Below are 3,445 nucleotides of genomic sequence, written 5' to 3'. Positions count from 1 at the left end.
AAAAAAAAAAAAATTAAATAAATAAAGGAAATAAATAAATATCTCTGCCTCCCTCCCCTCCCCGCCCAACGCAGGGAAAGCAGGGATTGAGAGGGAGGTAGGAGGAGTTGCCCCCCTTGGATATAGAGTCCCCCACAAGGGAACAATGGGGTGGCAAGGCTGGAACTTGGGGGGTTTTGATGTCCCCAATTCTATGCTCCCTCCAGGGCCCTGTTCTGTCCACTTCCTCCCTTGCAGGCCCCCAAAGGTGGGTCAGGGACCAGACCCTCGGTTCTGGAGGAGGGACCTCTATGTTTGCCTCCACCCCACTCCACCCCGACCCCCAGGAGGATCCCCTCGGTCACAAAGGGACAGCTGAGGCCCCCTCCCAGGGTGGGCGTGGGGGACGTTCCTGGCCTAAGCCCCATAGGTAGATGTTGGCACCGTGCCATCCCTCATCCCTGTCTGCCCCTCCCCCACCCACCCTCACGCACACACAACATATGTGGCTGAACGCAATTCAAACCAAGGGAAAGACAGAGGAAAGGAAAGACTTGCCTGGATGTCTGTGCCTTTGCATGGGCGTGTGTGTGTCTGTGGGGACATGTGTGTGTATCAGTGGCGTCAGCTGATGGGAAAGATTTCCTTGGGTGTTTAGGGGTATATGTAGGTTGGGATGGGAATGGAAAGGAACCCTTGGGATGAGCCAATGCACCCACCATCTGGGGGTGTGGGAGAGGGCTCAGTCTGGATTCCTAACCCAGAAACTTCTCCCTCCTCTCCCGCCCTTCCCTGCCTAACATACTTTCCCCCTGCTAGACAAGTGACCATCCCACCAGTGGCTTTGTCTCCTGTCCTCTGACTTGCTTATTTGAGGGAGGAGGGGGCTGAGCTGGGAATTGCCTAAAGTTCCTGGAAGAGGCTCAAGCATTCTCCTCCCCCTGCAAAAAAATACTGCAAGTACTGAAGCCAACTCCAGCAGTCTTGAGAGTGACCAGGGGGAGGTAGGTCAGACAGGTGTCTTGATAAGGAAGGTAGGAAATTGCTGTTTTATCTTACAGCTCACCTTTCAACCCTCTCCCTGGGCCAGACACAGATGGAAATGGCACGAGTTGAGGGAGGTTGCTTTAGACACACACACGTGCGTGCACACACACACACACACACACACGTGTTCCTCACTCTGTGGCGCAGAAAATGGATACACACCCCTACTCCGATAGATTCATGTGTGTAAGCAGGTAATCACAACCAGGTGTAGAGAGACCCTTGTCTACACCTTTATTCAGGCATTCGTGTGTTTCAGACCTACGTTTCCTACCCCTCCCCACCCTCCAGCAGCCATATGCTTAGACAACTTCAATAACACTTTAACCACGTGCACTTTGGAGGCAACCACGTGCTACGCACTGGGTGGTACAAAGACGGGGGTTTCACCCTCAATCTGGACAGGAGCAGTTTTCTCCCTCTAGGACCTCCAGAAGGGGTCTCGGGCTGGTAAGACACTGATCTGATGCCTGGTAGAATGAATTAGGTTCTAAACAGAGGTACGCATGATGGCCAAGGAGGCCTTGGAGAAGGGGGGCTGGCACTGTGTAAGCCAGGACCAGGTACCGAAAGGCACCTCAAATATTCCTCCTGCAGAGGCCCATAGAGGGGAACTGACTTGCCCAGGACCACACAGTGGAGAGCAGAACTTGGTCTAGAACCCAGGAACTTGACTCCCAGCTCAGTGCTCCTTCTACAGTCACACAGTCTGCCTCAGGGGCCTCCAAGGATGAGAAACCAATGGTAAGCTTTCCTCCACTCATACATCCTGGTTCTGGGAAGGTAGGCTCCCACCCATGGTCTGGCAGATTGTCTGGGGCACTCTGGGCATGGCAGAGAGAGGGGCCAAAGGATACGCCTCAGGTGGGGCAGAGACTCAGGGGTGCTGGCCAGGCCTTTGTCCATGTTTGGGCACAGCCTCAAAGGCTTTCCTGTCCCTTTACAGAGGGTGGGGGTCTTCAATCCTGACACATGGCCCTTCTTGAGCCCCCCAGTCACATGGTATTTTGATTACATGCACATGCTTTGGGCTCTGATTCCTGGCCACCCTACTTACCAGCTTTAAAGAATGCTGAATGCCTTGAGCAAGTTACATAACAGCTCTCAGTCTTGATTTTCCCATCTGTAAAATGGGGACAATTATCCTACACCTCATAGGGCTGTTGTTAGCACTAAATGGGGTAGTACATGTATTGAGTTTAGCACAGGGCTAGCAACAGAGTGCGCCTTCAATAAATGTCCACTCTCCTTTTTATTAAAGCACTTTGTAAACTGTAACATGCTTTATGCTATTGGTTTCTTGCACATACCCCCGGCACATACACATTCAGAATGCTTTGTCTACATGAGAACTGAGTTTTTGTTGAATGAATGGATGAGTAAGTGAATTAATGCTTCCTTGGGGTCGAAAGATACCCCCTACCCTCTCCTTTGGACACTGGGGCCTGGGTTAAGCCTCACAGGTCCCTACCAGCTCTGCTTTCTGCTCCAGGCAGGAGGCAGACCTCCTCAGCATAGGGGAGCCCTTCAGAGGCTCTTCCATCCCTGGCCTGTCTCCTGTCAGGAATGACCTCAGCTCCTTTCAGACCCCCGGAGAAAGAGGCCTGAGGGGTCAGGGGGATATACCTTGGGGTATGGAGAACTTCAGCCCTCTCAGTCTGTTTGCTGCCCCTGTCTTTTCTTCCTTCAGAAAAATGGAACAAGTTTTTCTCACTCGACACATTTCAACTTTTTTTTAGAAGATACAATAAAAAAAAAAAAAAAAAACGGGAAAATTGGAACAGAGGGAGGTGTGGGATGGGCCCGCCTTAGACATGGGCTTGAAAGAGGTATAGCACACACGTGTCCACATACACATGCACAAGCATGAACATACAGGGACGTCTGTGCTCCTCTCTGTGCATCCAGAGATGCAGAGATGCAGTGATGGAGAGACAGAAAGAGCCAGAAATGGAAGGAAGGAGACGGAAGGAGAAGGACACCCAGAGATGCCATCTGTTCCTCCCCCTGGCATTGGGGGAAGGGAGGTGGTGAGGGGCCTGGTCCCCTCTGGGTCTCTGAGAGGGAAAGGAGAAGGCTGGGCACCTCAGCCAGGTCGGAAAGACTCCCATTTCTGCTGCCCACTCCCATCCAGGGAGCTGGGAGCTGAGGGTCTGAGGTTCCCATGGAGACATAGCCCCGTCCCAGGGGAGGCCACAGTCTGGGCACCTAAAATGGCTGCCTCACAGGGGTGGCAGCCATTTTGTGCGGGCGTAGGTCCTGAGGGGGAGCATTGGGGGTGCAGAGGGGAGAGGGAGGGAAGGGATAGGTCATTCCTGAGCAGTCTAGGTAATCTTGCTCAGAGGACAGGAGAATGTTCTATAAAACTGCTCTCACCAAAAAAAAACCCCAAACAGAACCAAAAACCAAAAAAAAAAAA

This window comes from Neophocaena asiaeorientalis, unplaced genomic scaffold (genome assembly GCF_003031525.2).
Source record: "Neophocaena asiaeorientalis asiaeorientalis breed wild unplaced genomic scaffold, Neophocaena_asiaeorientalis_V1.1 scaffold1, whole genome shotgun sequence".
Taxonomy (NCBI): Eukaryota; Metazoa; Chordata; class Mammalia; order Artiodactyla; family Phocoenidae; genus Neophocaena; species Neophocaena asiaeorientalis.
The sequence above is the reverse complement of the archived record's forward strand: the minus strand, read 5'-3'. Positions refer to the sequence as shown.